The 17,119-nt window shown below is 40.2% G+C and overlaps 2 pseudogenes; both read right to left on the bottom strand.

The window, feature by feature from the left end:
* Positions 1–3,802: 3,802 nt before the first annotated feature.
* On the bottom strand, positions 3,803–5,038 carry LOC129476732 (phosphorylase b kinase gamma catalytic chain, skeletal muscle/heart isoform-like; annotated as a pseudogene).
* Positions 5,039–9,603: 4,565 nt separating this feature from the next.
* The window catches only part of LOC129476731 (septin-7-like), a 172,681-nt pseudogene continuing 165,165 nt past the window's right edge, over positions 9,604–17,119 (bottom strand).

Raw genomic sequence — 17,119 nt, 5'->3', positions numbered from 1 at the left:
TGGTTCACTCCCCGATTTCTTCAAGCAGATGACTTCTTATTTTGTCCGGCTTTTCTAGTTATCTACAGCAGGAGATTTCTCCCAAATTATCAATTTCGTTATCACTAGAAGAGCAAGTTTCTTATTCTCTTTAACTTAATAAGTGTAAGGCTATATTATGATGCAATTACCATGGAGCTAGCCTATCCTGATGCTAGCAGCAAACTTGTTTAATACTTAAATGTATCTATCTATCTATCTATCATCTATCTATCTATCTATCTATCTATCTATCTATCTATCTATCATCATCTATCTATCGGTACTTCAAAAAGAAATTTATAAAAAGAGATGGGGTTTTGCCATGTTGCCCCAGGCTGGTCGTGAACTCCTGGACTCAAGATATCCACCTGCCTCTTCCTCCCAACGTGCTGGGCTTACTAGAGTAAGTGGTGTGATCTTGGCTCACTGCAAGCTCTGCCTCCCGGGTTCACACCACTCTCCTGCCTCAGCCTCCAGAGTAGCTGGGACTATAGGCATCTGCCATCACACCCAGCTAATTTTGTTTTTTGTTTTGTTTTTATTTTTTGTAGAGACGGGGTTTCACCGTGTTAGCCAGGATGGTCTTGATCTCCTGACCTTGCCCAGCCTTAGTACTATATTTATCTGGGAGAGGTTCCAGTGCCCCAAAATACTGCGTTCTGTTAATATCTCCAAAATTTTTTTTGGAGATAGAGTCTTCCTCTGTCACCCAGGCTGGAGTACAGTATAGTGACATCTCGGCTCACTACAACCTCTGCCTCCTGAGTTCAAGCAATTCTCATGCCTCTACCTCCCAAGTAGGTGGGACTACACGCATGCACCACCATGCTAATATTTGTATTTTTAGTAAAAATGGGGATTCACTGTGTTGGCCAGGCTGGTCTCGGACTCCTGACCTCAAGCCTTCTGCCTGCCTTGGCCTTCCAAAGTGCTGAGATTACAGGTTTAAGCCACCATGCCGAGCCTTCCAGTTTTTATATTAAATGAGTTTTAACTGCTCATTACATAGCTCATGTGTACATTGCTTTCTTTAGTGACAGCCATGGTTCTCCATTGCTGCACTTGCACAGACTGAGAGTCAAGTGCCGTAACACATGCTTTTCTTTTTTGTGCATGACAGGGTCTTGCTCTGTTGCCCAGTTAGGAGTGCAGTGGTGTGATCATGGCTCACTGCTATCTTGACTTCCCAGACTTAAATGATTCTCCCACCTCAGCCTCCTGAGTAGCTGGGACCAGAGGCAGGTAAAACCATGCCCAACTATATTATTTTAAGAGAGATGGCACTCACTATGTTGCCCAGGCTGGTCTCAAACTCCTGGGCTTAAGAAATTCTCCTCCCTTGGCTTCCCAAAGTGTTGGGATTACAGGCATGAGTCACCATGCCCAGCCACTACATGCTTTTTATATCCAATATTGCATATAACTCTAATGTCAGCATTTTCCCTCATTGAGTCTACTGGAGGTTGACTTGCTCATGGTCCCATCATTGGGATTTGGATCTCCCCAATGATATCCTCATCTTGTATAAGATAATATTTCAAGTTGGACAGCCCAGGAGGAAATAACACTTGATTTTCAAAACATATAGGACAGGCACAGTGGTACACAGCTGTAATCCCAGCACTTTGAGAGGCCAAGGTGCGATAACTCTTGAGGCCAGGAGTTTGAGACCAGCCTGGGCAACATATCAGGACCCTGTCTCTACAAAACAAAAAAACACTGGAGGCTGAGGTGGAAGGATCACTTGAGCCCAGGAATTAACCGCATGTCTGTCTTGAGCCATGACCACGCTAGTGTACACCACCCTGGGTGACAGAGCAAGGCCCTGTCTCTTAATAAATATTTTTAAAAATCTAAAGCTGCTTCATCACACACATGATAAGTGAAACAGAATTGTCAGGTGTCGTGATCCTTCATCCTCTCAAATCCCACTAACACTTCATTTGTTATGATGATTAGCAAAAGTAGCCCTGAAAATATGGATGTTTATAAAGTTAGAAATGTAATCACAGCATTAGTGAATGCAGTTTGACATTCTCTTTTTAGATATTTTATTTTTGTGGCTACATAATAGGTGTACATATTTATGGGTGTTATATATATTTATGGGTTTTGTTTTTTTTCAGATGGAATTTCGCTTTTGTCGCCTGGGCTGCAGTTCAATGGCACGATCTCAGCTCACAGCAACCTCTGCCTCCTGGATTCAAGAGATTCTCCTGCCTCAGCCTCCTGAGTAGCTGGGATTACAGGTATGTGCCACCATGCCCTGCTAATTTTTTGGTATTTTTAGTAGAGTTGGGGATTTGCCATGTTGGCCAGGCTGGTCTTGAACTCCTGACCTCAGGTGATCCATCCACCTCAGCCTCCCGAAGTATTGGGATTACAGGCGTAAGCCACCATGCCCGGCCGAAAATCCATTTTAAAAGCCTATTTTTTTACTTCTATTTGCTTCAGTGCTTTTCATCTCTTAAATGGAGTTAATAACAATAACACCTGTTACATCTAACTCTGATGATTGTTTTTAGATATGTGATGAAGGGCTGGAAGCAGTGGCTCATGCCTGTAATCCCAACAATTTTGGAGGCTGAGGTGGGAGGATTGCTTGAGCCCAGGAGTTCAAGACCATCCTGGGCAACATAGACCACATCTTTACTAAAAATTAAAAAAAAAATTACCCCTTCATGGTAGCACACGCTTGTAGTCCCAGCTAGTAGGGAGGTTGAGGCAGGATAATCACTTGTGTGTTTGTTTTCCCAGCCAGTTGCTGTGGAAGGAGAATGCTTTATTCATGGCGTCATCTGTCGTTTTGGGTCCCTCTGAAGAAAACTAGTTTCCACTGTGTAACTGGCAGGCATGTAACTATTTAAAGCACAGTTCAGTCCTAAAAGGGTCTAGGAGAATTTAATGATGTACTAGGGTGAACAGTGCATTGTGGGAATCACAAAGCAAATAGTACTCCAGAAAGACAAATATCAGAAGCTTCCCCTTCCATTAATTTTTTTTTTTTTTTCGAAACAGGGTCTTGCTTTGTTGCCCAGGCTACAGTGCAGTGGTGATCATGGCTCACTGCAGCCTTGAGCTCCTGGGTTCAAGAAATTCTCCCACCTCAACCTCCCGAGTAGCTCAGACTACAAGTGTGCACCACCATGCCTGGCTAATTTTTTGAATTTTTGTAGGGATGGGAACTCACTATGTTGCCCAGGGTGGTCTCAAACTGCTGGTCTCAAGCGATCCTCCCACTTCGACCTCCCAAAGTGCTGAGATTACAGGTGTGAGCCACCTCACCTCAGCCACCTTCTCCATATGCCACCAGAAACATGTCCCAGGAGAGTAGCCTGCTCCCACACTGTCACTGGCTGTCATCGGGTCAATAAAATCTCCTGCGATTGTGCATCTCAGACATTTCTGTGTCTTTCATCCTCACCCTGGGACCCTAAGGGAAGAGGGCCTGAGTGTTAGTATCTCTGGGCCTCCCCTAAAGAGAAACGGAGATGGTGGCTCACCTAGGAAGTGCAGAAGCAGAGGGTTCCTGGTTCTCAGGCCACATGTGATCTCTGCCCACCCAAGGCCTGTCTCAGCCTGCAGGTATTGCTGTGTGGTGGGAACACCTGCTTCCCTTGTTCACAGCCTTTGAGAGGGGATCGTGGCCTCAGCTCCAGGGGTTCCTGGCCAGGGCCAAGCGCTTCTTCTGCAGAGGCCTGCACACCTCACCCCTTTGACTTGTATTTCCGTGGCTTCCCCTCCCGACCTGCCCCCCAGCCCTCCCTGACTGGCCAGCCCTTCAGTAGCCCTCCTTGGGCGGGGAGAGGAGCACGGCCTTGGGTGTGTTCTTGAAAACAGCTGCCCAGTTCTGTTGCTGCCCCTTCTTCACCCAGTGGCCATAGATTCGGAAAGCATAGGCATGGATGAGCCGACACGGAAACTGGAGTGTGTAGCGGTGGGTCTCGGATGACAATCTCGCAGGTCACCGGCTTCACTCGGCGGTACTGTTAGTAGATCCGCACTGAAGTCAGCACGGTCAGAGTGATCACCTGCAGGGCCAGGCAGAGAAGCTGGGCTGCAGTACCCCCTTGCCAGGCCCTGCCCCTCCAGCACAGGACTCTCTGGGCTCATTTGCCACGAAGTCTTGGGTGGCTTCTGCAGGGCCCTCCTAGTGTCCCCCAATTCCCACTTGGCCAGCATCTGCAGGGTCGGAGCCAGTGGGCTGACACCTGCCATCCCTGAAGCCATCACAGGGCGGCTGGCAGAGGAGGGGTGGGTACTCTGGAAATCCATAGGGTGTAAGGACCCCTGGGAGAGGAGAGGGCTTAGAGGTTTGCACTTGGGGAGCTGGTGGCAATTGCCAAGGGGCCTGGGTCAGGACGCTTCGTACCTTGAACTTCCCGCGGGGGCTGAAGTGCCGCACTTTGTCCACCACGTACTGCTGGAAGAAGAGCTGTGCCAAGGCCTCTTCCACTGTGCAGCAGCTCTGGGGTTGCACCAACAGGAATCAAGAGACCTGGGAGGGGAGGAGGGAGGGGACCCAAGAACGTTAAGGCAGGTCCCCTCCAGCATGTCAGGAGAGGTGGGGCCTCCCTGGGCAAGGGAGCCTGGCATCGCGGCCCTGAGCCCAGGAGCCAGTCCGCCTCCTCTCTCACCAGGTCCTTCACGGTGTCCCAGTAATCATCCCACTCGGGAGAGCCAAACTGGTAGTTGCCGCTCATGATCATCCTCAGCACCAGCATCTGCTTCCGGTGCCAGAAAGCTGGGGAGCCAGCCAGCAGCGTGTACATGATGACCCCAGTGCTCCATCTGGATGTAAGAGGGCCCAGGACCACTTACCCCCTGTGCCAGGGGCACCGACCCAGACCTGCCTGCTTCCTCCCTCACATAGCCCAGGCTGGTGATCCTCCCTACCCCGGCACACTCACATGTCCACCTCCTTCCCGTAGCCTGGATGGTCCTCATTCATGCAGCACTCGATGATCTCAGGGGCAAGGTAACTAGGGGTCCCGTAGGCCTCTGCAGGAACAGTCATCATCAGGACAGGTCAGCAGGGCGCTCAGAAAAGGAAGTCCAGGCCAGGCACAGTGGGTTATGTTTATAATCCTGGCACTTTGGGAGGCCAAGGCAGGCAGATCACTTGTGGCCAGGAGTTTGAGACCAGCTTGGCCAACATGGCGAAACCCCACATCTACTAAAAATACAAAAGTTAGCTGGGTGTGGTGGCACATGCCTGTAGTCCCAGTTACTTGGGAGGCTGAGGCAGGAGAATCGCTTCGACCCGGGAGGCGGAAGTTGCAGTGAGCCAAGATCGCCCAACGGCACCCCAGCCTGGGTGACAGAGCAAGACTCCATCTCAAAAAAACAAAACAAAACAAAAGTGGAGAATTACTTTTCAAGTGTACATGAAATACATTTTCAAGTGTAAATATTTTTGTTGTTAAAAGTTGAAGAGATCCTTTTTTTTAATTCTTCAATAGTAAAGCAATTGTATCCTATTTCTGCTCCTTTTATAAATATATATATATTATATATATTCATATATTCCTCATATTAATGGCAGCTGTTTTTAATATAGTTGCCTCTGATCTCCTGAGCACACCCAGTGTCAGTGACTGCCCTGAAACAGCATACCAAATGTGTGTTCGTGTTTGCCAGCATTCTTCCGGTGAAAGGGTCCAAAGCTTCTGTTAGATTTTCAAAGTCTATAATTCCTACTGTCCCCTAACACCCCAAAAATCTTTTTTAGGCTCTAGAAAAGAAATAATCTAAAAAGGATTTTTTTTTTCTTTTTTTCTTTTTTTTTTTTTTTGAGACGGAGTCTCGCTCTGTCGCCCAGGCTGGAGTGCAGTGGTGCAATCTCGGCTCACTGCAAGCTCCGCCTCCCGGGTTCACGCCATTCTCCTGCCTCAGCCTCTCCGAGTAGCTGGGACTACAGGCGCCCGCCACCACGCCCGGCTAATTTTTTGTATTTTTAGTAGAGACAGGGTTTCACCGTGGTCTCAATCTCCTGATCTCATGATCCGCCCGCCTCGGCCTCCCAAAGTGCTGGGATTACAAGCGTGAGCCACCGCGCCCGGCCTAAAAACGATTTTTTAATTGCTAACCTTAAGTAACTGAATATGTGTATTTAAGCAACTTAAGATTATTCAACAATATAACTGTGATTGTAAATACATTAAATTAGAAATCAGAGAGAATTAAATATCTTCCTACTCATATAACGCATCTATAAAACGTTTATTTTACTTTATCCTTGCGAAGGAGCAGGTAATTTTGTCACCTAAATTATTATTTAAATAACTCTAGGGGGAAAATAAGAGACTACAGAGAAAACATGCAATGATGTTTCAAAATCTTCTTTTAGGCTGTGCATGGTAGCTCACACCTATAACCCCAGCACTTTGGGAGGCCAATGCAGGCAGATCACAAGGCCAGGAGTTTGAAACCAGCCTGGCCAAAATGGTGAAACCCTGTCTCTACTAAAAATACAAAAATTAGCTGGGTGTGGTGGCGCACCCCTGTAATCCCAGCTACTTGGTAGGCTGAGGCACTGGAATTGCTTGAACCCAGGAGGCAGAGGTTACAGTGAGCCAAGATCGTGCCACTGCACTTCAGCCTGGGTGACAGAGCAGGACCCCATCTCAAAGAAAAAAAAATCTTTTAAATTCGAAATTTAAGTATTGAAATCCCTGTATAGTAAAACTGCTGTGTCTTTGGAAAAACAATCCCCTGCCTTACATGCCTTCAAATTTATCATATCTAAAGGAACAGAAATTAGTGATTTAGCACGTTTAAAGTAAAGCATGCTAAAATTTCAATTAAAGGCAAATGCATAGCTTTCACAATTAAATTAAGGTATGTGCCCTAAATAAAAAATTTAAAGTAAAATTAGCTAAAGCTAATTTATTTCCCAAATTATGTTCATAAACATTACACTAAATCACTATAAAATATGCTATGCAACCATCTTCTAAAAGTCTGTTCAAAGTTGTAAACCTGCCAAATGTGTGTACTTTCTCAAAGAAATTTGCAATATTTAACAGTTAAGATACTGTAAGCTTTCAGCCTTGTAAAAATAATCTAACCAAATACACTCAAATACTGTGAAAAAATGTTCATGCATATTTAAAATGAATTTTTTGAAGTCTCTCACCAATAAAAATGATCTTTCAAATTTTTAATTTTTAATTTAACACTTCACTTCTAGTCATCTTTATTAATTTTAGGAAATCGAAACAAAAAATTGTGCTTACAATGTAGAAAATGTGGGGAGATCAATTTTTGTCTTCACATTTACTGTTTTTCTCCAAGTAAAACCTTTTATTAAATAGCTGGAAAAACCATTTAAGTTATATGAAGTTATATATTTAAGTTATATATTAAGTTATGTATTTAAGTTATGTAAAAAGCCTGCCTGCTTTTTAATAGGAAACTCTTACCCACACACATATAGTAGTAAAGATTATAAACCTATCAGTGAAATTAAAAACCCAGACAAGGAAATGAAAAAAGCCTAGTGAAACAAGAAAAAGAAAATGGTTACAACATAACCTGAATATGAAACTAAATCCCCAAAGATTTAGCTCCTTCTAGGGCTGTTTTTATAAGGTTAAAATTCCTGCAAGCCACACCCCTTCATGTGACCAATAAGAGAATTAGAGCCATCACAGAAGGATGACCTAGTCAAGTTCTACTTTGCTGCATTACACATGACCCACATTTGGAGTATAATAAAAGACAACCATGTTTCGTTTAAATTATGTTTGCTGGTCTTTCCTAAAGAACACAGTAAGCAAGTACATTTACATGCTTTTGCTCCAGTGGTTAGTAGGTCACTATGTGCAAAGTTTTCCAAAGGAATTTCACTTAAATAATTTCAAATATCAGTAAAAATTTCCAAAAAATTTTAGTTATAATGGTTCTCAACATCTTGTTTTGCCAAGTAAGAGTATTAAAACCAAACATAAACAAAACTCCAACTACTATCATTATAATTTCATGAAAGGACACTTGAATAAAGAGTAAAAGATACAACTCAATAAATTTAATTTTTTGAAACAACTTGAAATTTTCAGAAAATTGTCTTTATTTCTATTTAGATTGATGAAAACTCTTGTCATGTATCAAGAATTCTGAGGATCTGCCTTTGAAAGCTGTATTTTTAGTCATTTACTTATAAAGTTTTCCCAAGATGACTGATGGAGAAGGCTATAGAGAACAGAAAGATAAATTAACATAAGGGAAAGAGAGACTAGGGAGCAAGATATCTATTGTCACAATTGGTACCAATGACAGACATCAGTTCTGAAAAAGAGTCACCAATCAAATGTGCCTTTAAGTAAAGGGTACAAGGAAGATCAAGGAAAAAGGAGGCAGACAAAACTTCAAGAAAGAAGTTTAGCAAAAAAAAAAAAAAGATGGCTCTCCTCTTATTGGGGATCACTTCCTTTAAGAGGTGAGCAATCCGGATATGACCAGCTCTTCTCCTCTTTTTTTTACAAACCCTTGCTGAATTTTTTTTGATATGAGAGGTTACCCTTTCTGTGGCTTTCAACCACTCACTACCCTCCATACAGGGATGCAAGATACATTCTCTAAGCATATAAGAAGTACTTAGATTGCTCCACACTTTCTTTGTCAGAAACAGGTAATTACTGGATAGCTGCTAAGAACAGCATCCACTTCTCCAGATCTAATCTTGTGGTAAATTATAGCTGGACAATTTCAGCTATTCTTCAGATTTAAACCACACAATCTAATTCTTGTTTTAAGTCCCTCTAAAACAGAATTGTTCTAGGACAATTGACATAACAGAAAGGCACATTTTCAGATATCTACACATATATTTTTAATCTTTATTTTTAATTCATGTTTCAATAGTCTCTACAGTTCGCCCAAAACTACCTCAGAAAATTTAAATATAAGATAAATTGATCTACAGTCATGCATTGCTTAACAATGGGGATACATTCTGAGAAATTAATTTATCATTGCATGAACAACACAGAGTATACTTACACAACCCTGGATAGTATAACCTACTATACACTTAGGCTCTATGGTATAGACATTATAATCTTACGGGAACTTGTCATATATGCAGTCAGTCATTGACTGAAACATCGTTATATGGCACAAGAATGTATTTTACTATTCAATGTCTAACATCTTTAAAAAGTTTAGCTTCTCTTCTAAAACCAAAGTGTGATTTGCACTTTGTGAAGCATCATATTGCCAACAATCAATTTAACTATAAATTTTCAATAGGTTCACCATCCATTCCAAAATTCTTGCAACTTTCAACCCCTCCCCGCTACCACTGTCACAGAATACATTCCTATGGAGAGTCGCATGAGAGCAATACAAAAAGAACATTAAAAGAAGCCTAAACTCACACCTGCTTACTTCACATATTTAAACATTAGTCTTTCTTTTCAGTTATTCATGGATATGTACTGAGTTATGAGGAAAAGCACCTTCCATCAGCTAAAGCACCATAAGTTGTTAATAATTTTTAAAGAAAAATTTAATAAAAATATTTTTTGAAATTGCTGACATTTTCAAGACAATGTAAGATACAATAAATAAATAAAACTTCTAAGTGATTTCTTTCAGATTCAGTTTGTGTTCTTCAATGAAGTAGTAACAATCTAATTTATCAAATCATATCAAATATCTATTCCAAGTACAGCCATTCCCCAGTTAGATTGGTCTTCTAAAATGTTTATTTTCCTACTTAGTATTAACATAAAATGAAATATTATGTTAGCTCCTTGGGCAATTTGCTTTTCAGTAATGCAAACATTTCTTTTTTTATTTGCATAGGCAAAGTATGGTCATCATTCCTCTCTTTAAGAGACATATTTCCAGTAGAATTCTACTATTTTTTTTCACCTGGGATATAGTATAATTCACATATCCACAGAGTAGAATTTTGCATATGCAGAAAAAAACTTAATGATATTGTAAAGTTTACTATTTTTCTCTGAATTATCTTACCTGAATCCAACAGCACTACTTTAAATAGCTGTATATTTGAGACATGGGAACAAATAAGCAATTCCTTATATCTACAACATCACAACTGTTTAAAAAATGTATTGAATAAGTACATATATTTAACAAAAAATATGTACTGATAGTATTTTCTTCTAACATACAAGATTATCGTAGCTTTGTGTATGTGTTTCTTTTAATAAGTTAAAAAGTTCATTGTTAATGAGTTTAAAGTGAATTAGGATTTTATGAACAATATTCATGAAGATGGGTCCTTACATGTTTGTGCCAAAGTTGCTTAATAAATATTTTGCTAAAAAAAGATAAAAAGCCTTCCTTTTCTTCACATATTGAGGCTTACCTCAAACAGAAATTTGTATTTTAAATATTTAAGAAGGGACTTTTTTCTATTCCATTATAAGGCATGTTAACCACCATGGAAAACAGTATAGCTACTTTGATAACTTGTCTTTCATATTTATATAGTTGATCCTTTAGGATTATCATCTAATGGTAGATAACACCTAGCTACATATGCACAGTATTTAAAATGGTTTTGTAATACAGCTATGCACTACATAATGACATTTCAGTCAACAAGGGACTGCATATATGATGGTGGCCCATAGGAACTGAAAAAATCCTACTGCCCAGTAGCATCTTTCTTTTTTTGTGTCTTTAAGTGATAGAATTATAGGTATTTTTTTGTCCTCTCTACTTTCCTATAATTGCTTTATTTTATTTTATTATTATTATACTTTAAGTCTTAGGGTACATGTGCACAACATGCAGGTTTATTACATATGTATACATGTGACATGTTGGTGTGCTGCACCCATTAACTCCTCATTTAGCATTAGGTATATCTCCTAATGCTATCCCTCCCCCCTCCCCCACCCCACAACAGTCCCTGGAGTGTGATGTTCCCCTTCCTGTGTCCATGTGTTCTCACTGTTCAATTTCCACCTATGAGTGAGAACATGTGGTGTTTGGTTTTTTGTCCTTGAAACAGTTTACTGAGAATGATGGTTTCCAGTTTCATCCATATCCCTACAAAGGACATGAACTCATCATTTTTCATGGCTGCATAGTATTCCACAGTGTATATGTGCCACATTTTCTTAATCCAGTCTATCATTGTTGGACATTTGGGTTGGTTCCAAGTCTTTGCTATTGTGAATAGTGTTGCAATAAACATATGTGTGCATGTGTCTTTATAGCAGCATGATTTATAATCCTTTGGGTATATAACCAGTAATGGGATGGCTAGGTCAAATGGCATTTCTATTTCTAGATTTCTGAGGAATAGCCACACTGACTTCCACAATGTTTGAACTAGTTTACAGTCCCACCAACAGTGTAAAAGTGTTCCTATTTCTCCAATTCCTCTGCAACACCTGTTGTTTCCTGACTTTTTAATGATCACCATTCTAATTGGTGTGAGATGGTATCTCATTGTGGTTTTGATTTGCATTTCTCTGATGGCCAGTGATGATGAGCATTTTTTCATATGCTTTTTGGCTGCATAAATGTCTTCTTTTGAGAAGTGTCTGTTCATATCCTTTGCCCACTTTTTGATGGGGTTGTTTGTTTTTTTCTTGAAAATGTGCTTGAGTTCATTGTAGATTCTGGATATTAGCCCTTTGTCAGATGAGTAGGTTGCAAAAATTTTCTCCCATTCTGTAGGTTGCCTGCTCACTCTGATCGTAGTTTATTTTGCTGTGCAGAAGTTCTTTAGTTTAATTAGACCCCATTTGTCAATTTTGGCTTTTGTTGCCATTGCTTTTCTTGTTTCAGATATAAAGTCCTTACCTATGCCTATGTCCTGAATGGTATTGCCTAAGTTTTCTTCTAGGGTTTTTATGGTTTTAGGTCCAACATGTAAGGCTTTAATTCTGCTTGAATTAATTGTTTATAAAGTGTAAGGAAGGGATCCAGTTTCAGCCTTCTGCATATGGCTAGCCAGTTTTCCCAGCATCATTTATTAAATATGGAATCATTTCCCCATTTCTTGTTTTTGTCAGGTTTGTCAAAGATCAGATAGTTGTAGATATGCGGCATTATTTCTGGGTGCTCTGTTCTGTTCCATTGGTCTATATCTCTGTTTTGGTATCAGTACCATGCTGTTTTGGTTACTGTAGCCTTTTAGTGTAGTTTGAAGTCAGGTAGCATGATGCCTCCAGCTTTGTTCTTTAGGCTTAGGATTGACTTGGCAATGTGGGCACTTTTTTGGTTCCATATGAACTTTAAAGTAGTTTTTTTCCAATTCTGTGAAGAAAGTCGTTGGTAGCTTGATGGGGATGGCATTGAATCTATGAATTACCTCGGGCAGTATGGCCATTTTCATGATATTGATTCTTCCTACCCATGAGCATGGAATGTTCTTCCATTTGTTTGTATCCTCTTCTATTTCATTGAGCTATGGCCTGTAGCTCTTCTTGAAGAAGTCCTTCACATCCCTTGTAACTGAATTCCTAGGTATTTCATTCTCTTTGAAGGAATTGTGAATGGAAGTCCACTCATGATTTGGCTTTCTGTTTTTCTGTTAGTGGTGTATAAGAATGCTTGTGATTTTTGCACATTGATTTTGTATGCTGAAACTTTGCTGAAGTTCCTTATCAGCTTAAGGAGGTTTTGTTCTGAGATGATGGCATTTTCTAGATACACAATCATGTCATCTGCAAACAGGGAAAATTTGACTTCCTCTTTTCCTAATTGAATACCCTTTATTTTCTTCTTCTGCCTGATTGCCCTGCCCAGAATTTCCAACATCATGTTGAATAGGAATGGTGAGAGAGGACATCCCTGTCTTCTGCCAGTTTTCAAAGGGAATGCTTCCAGTTTTTATCCATTCAGTATGATATTGGCCGTGGGTTTTTCATAGATAGCTCTTATTATTTTGAGATACGTGCCATCAATAACTAATTTATTGAGAGTTCTTAGCATGAATGTTGTTGAATTTTGTCATAGGCCTTTTCTGCATCTATTGACATAATCATGTGGTTTTTGTCTTTGGTTCTGTTTATATGCTGGATTACATTTATTGATTTGCATATGTTGAAACAGCCTTGCATCCCAGGGATGAAGCCCACTTGATCATGGTGGATAAGCTTTTTGATGTGCTGCTGGATTTGCTTTGCCAGTATTTTACTGAGGATTTTTGCATAAATGTTCATCAGGGATATCGTTCTGAAATTCTATCTTTTTGTTGTGTCTCTGCTAGGCTTTGGTATCAGGATGATGCTGGCCTCATAAAATGAGTTAGGGAGGATTCCCTCTTTTTCTATTGATTGCAATGGTTTCAGAAGGAATGGTACCAGCTCCTCCTTGTATCTCTCATAGAGTTCGGCTGTGAATCGGACGTTTTTTCATTGGTAAGCTATTAATTATTGCCTCCATTTCAGAGCCTGTTATTGGTCTATTCAGAGATTCAATTTCTTCCTGGTTTAGTCTTGGAAGGGTGTATGTGTCGAGGAATTTATCCATTTCTTCTAGATTTTCTAGTTTATTTGTGTAGGGGTGTTTATAGTATTCTCTGATGGTTGTTTGTATTTCTGTGGTATCGGTGGTGATATCCCCTTTATCATTTTTTGTTGCATCTATTTGATTCTTTTCTCTTTTCTTCTTTATGAGTCTTGCTACTGGTCTATCAATTTTGTTGATCTTTTCAAAAAACAGCTCCTGATTCATTGATTTTTTGAAGGGTTTTTTGTGTCTCTATTTCCTTCAGTTCTGCTCTGATCTTAGTTATTTTTTGTCTTCTGCTAGCTTTTTTTTTTTATTATTATACTTTAGGGTTTTAGGGTACATGTGCACAATGTGCAGGTTTGTTACACATGTATCCATCTGCCATGTTGATTTCCTGCACCCATTAACTCGTCACTTAGCATTAGGTGTATCTCCTAATGCTGTCCCTCCCCCCTCCCCCCACCCCACAACAGTCCCCGGAGCATGATGTTCCCCTTTCTGTGTCCATGAGTTCTCATTGTTCAATTCCCACCTATGAGTGAGAACATGCGGTGTTTGGTTTTTTGTCCTTGCGATAGTTTACTGAGAATGATGTTTTCCAGTTTCATCCATGTCCCTACAAAGGACACGAACTCATCATTTTTTATGGCTGCATAGTATTCCATGGTGTATATGTGCCACATTTTCTTAATCCAGTCTATCGTTGTTGGATATTTGGGTTGGTTCCAAATCTTTGCTATTGTGAATAGTGCCGCAATAAACATACGTGTGCATGTGTCTTTATAGCAGCATGATTTATAGTCCTTTGGGTATATACCCAGTAATGGGATGGCTGGGTCAAATGGTATTTCTAGTTCTAGATCCCTGAGGAATAGCCACACTGACTTCCACAATGGTTGAACTAGTTTACAGTCCCACCAACAGTGTAAAAGTGTTCCTATTTCTCCACATCCTCTCCAGCACCTGTTGTTTCCTGATTTTTTAATGATGGCCATTCTAACTGGTGTGAGATGGTATCTCACTGTGGTTTTGATTTGCATTTCTCTGATGGCCAGTGATGAGGAGCATTTCTTCATGTGTTTTTTGGCTGCATAAATGTCTTCTCTTGAGAAGTGTCTGTTCATGTCCTCTGCCCACTTTTTGATGGGATTGTTTGTTTTTTTCTTGTAAATTTGTTTGAGTTCATTGTAGATTCTGGATATTAGCCCTTTGTCAGATGAGTAGGTTGCAAAAATTTTATCCCATTGTGTAGGTTGCCTGTTCACTCTGATGATAGTTTCCTTTGCTGTGCAGAAGCTCTTTAGGCTAATGAGATCCCATTCGTCGATTTTGGCTTTTGTTGCCATTGCTTTTGGTGTTTTAGACATGAAGTCCTTGCCCACGCCTATGTCCTGAATGGTATTGCCTAGGTTTTCTTGTAGGATTTTAATGGTTTTAGGTCTAACATGTAAGTCTTTAATCCATCTTGAATTAATTTTTGTATAAGGTGTAAGGAAGGGATCCAGTTGCAGCTTTCTACATATGGCTAGCCAGTTTTCCCAGCACCATTTATTAAATAGGGAAGCCTTTCCCCATTTCTTGTTTTTGTAAGGTTTGTCAAATATCAGATAGTTGTAGCTATGCGGCATCATTTCTGAGGGCTCTGTTGTGTTCTATTGATCTATGTCTCTGTTGTGGTACCAGTACCATGCTGTTTTGGTTACTGTAGCCTTGTAGTATAGTTTAAAGTCAGGTAGCGTGATGCCTCCAGCTTTGTTCTTTTGGCTTAGGATTGACTTGGAGATGAGGGCTCTTTTTTGGTTCCATATGAACTTTAAAGTAGTTTTTTCCAATTCTGTGAAGAAAGTCATTGGTAGCTTGATGGGGATGGCATTTAATCTATAAATTAACTTGGGCAGTATGGCCATTTTCACGATATTGATTCTTCCAACCCATGAGCATGGAATGTTCTTCCATTTGTTTGTATCCTCTTTTATTTCATTGAGCAGTGGTTTGTAGTTCTCCTTGAAGAGGTCCTTCACATCCCTTGTAAGTTGGATTCCTAGGTATTTTATTCTCTTTGAAGCAATTGTGAATGGGAGTTCACTCATGATTTGGCTCTCTGTTTGTCTGTTATTGGTGTACAAGAATGCTTGTGATTTTTGTACATTAATTTTGTATCCTGAGACTTTGCTGAAGTTGCTAATCAGCTTAAGGAGACTTTGGGCTGGGACAACGGAGTTTTCTAGATATACAATCATGTCATCTGGAAACAAGGACAATTTGACTTCCTATTTTCCTAATTGAATACCCTTTATTTCCTTCTCCTGCCTGATTGCTCTGGCCAGAAATTCCAGCACTATGTTGAATAGGAGCGGTGAGAGAGGGCATGCCTGCCTTGTGCCAGTTTTCAGAGGGAATGCTTCCAGTTTTTGCCCATTCAGTATGATATTGGCTGTGGGTTTGTTGTAGATAGATCTTATTATTTTGAGATACTTCCCATCAATCCCTAATTTATTGAGAGTTTTTAGCATGAAGGGTTGTTGAATTTTGTCAAAGACCTTTTCTGCATCTATTGAGATAATCATGTGGTTTTTGTCTTTGGTTCTGTTTATATGCTGGATTACATTTATTGATTTGCGTATGTTGAACCAGCCTTGCGTCCCAGGGATGAAGCCCACTTGATCATGGTGGATAAGCTTTTTGATGTGCTGCTGGATTCGGTTTGCCAGTATTTTATTGAAGATGTCTGCATCAATGTTCATCAAGGATATTGGTCTGAAATTCTCTTTTTTGGTTATGTCTCTGCCAGGTTTTGGTATCAGGACGATGCTGGCTTCGTAAAATGTGTTAGGGAGGATACCCTCCTTTTCTATCGATTGGAATAGTTTCAGAAGGAATGGTACCAGTTCCTCCTTGTACCTCTGGTAGAATTCAGCTGTGAATCCATCAGGTCCTGGACTCTTTTTGGTTGGTAAGCCATTGATTATTGCCACAATTTCAGAACCTGTTATTGGTCTATTCAGAGATTCAACTTCTTCCTGGTTTAGTCTTGGGAGGGTGTATTTGTCGAGGAATTTATCCATTTCTTCTAGATTTTCTAGTTTATTTGCATAGAGGTGTTTGTAGTATTCTCTGATGGTAGATTGTATTTCTGTGGGATCGGTGGTGATATCTCCTTTTTCGTTTTTTATTGCATCTATTTGATTCTTCTCTCTTTTCTTCTTTATTAGTTTTGCTATCTGCTAGCTTTTGAATGTGTTTACTTTTGCTTCTCTAGTTCTTTTAATTGTGATGTTAGGAGGTCAGTTTTAGATCTTTCCTGCTTTCTCTTGTGAGCATTTAGTGCTATAAATTTCCCTCTACACACTGCTTTGAATGTGTCCTAGAGATTCTGGTATGTTGTGTCTTTGTTCTCATTGTTTTCAAAGAACACCTTTAGTTCTGCCTTCATGTCATTATGTACCCAGTAGTCACTCAGGAGCAGGTTGTTCAGTTTTCATGTAGTTGAGCAGTTTTGAGTGAGTTTCTTAATCTTGAGTTCTAGTTTGATTGCACTGTGGTCTGAGAGACAGTTTGTTATAATTTCTGTTCTTTTACATTTGCTGAGGAATGCTTTACTTCCAACTATGTGGTCAATTTTGGAATAGGTGTGGTGTGGTGCTGAAAA

The sequence above is a fragment of the Symphalangus syndactylus genome, chromosome Y, assembly GCF_028878055.3.
Source record: "Symphalangus syndactylus isolate Jambi chromosome Y, NHGRI_mSymSyn1-v2.1_pri, whole genome shotgun sequence".
NCBI classification, from domain to species: domain Eukaryota; kingdom Metazoa; phylum Chordata; class Mammalia; order Primates; family Hylobatidae; genus Symphalangus; species Symphalangus syndactylus.
This window is presented reverse-complemented; position numbering and strand designations above follow the sequence as displayed.